The following is a 293-nucleotide window of genomic DNA, read 5'->3' as shown; positions in this document are numbered from 1 at the left end:
AAAGTCTTCTGACAATGAGACTTTTGATTGTCCATATGATGACATCACGAGGCTGAGAAATCTCATTTTCTGTGAACGTAATGAAGCGAATCCAGATTATGAGATGTTGAAGGAATTACAAATTGAACAGAATGAAAGTACGTTCTCATTTATGTCCGTTTTTGAACGTTTATATAGGGCGGTCATTCCAAATGTTAGAATAAAATCTTTAATTTCCACATTCATAATGAAATTTAATTTCCTTGATGATACAACCTGTACTGTGGCATTAAAGAAAGTCCCTATTCGAATGT

The sequence above is a fragment of the Anomaloglossus baeobatrachus genome, chromosome 3 (genome assembly GCF_048569485.1).
Source record: "Anomaloglossus baeobatrachus isolate aAnoBae1 chromosome 3, aAnoBae1.hap1, whole genome shotgun sequence".
In the NCBI taxonomy this organism is placed as follows: domain Eukaryota; kingdom Metazoa; phylum Chordata; class Amphibia; order Anura; family Aromobatidae; genus Anomaloglossus; species Anomaloglossus baeobatrachus.
Note: the sequence above shows the minus strand (reverse complement) of the source record.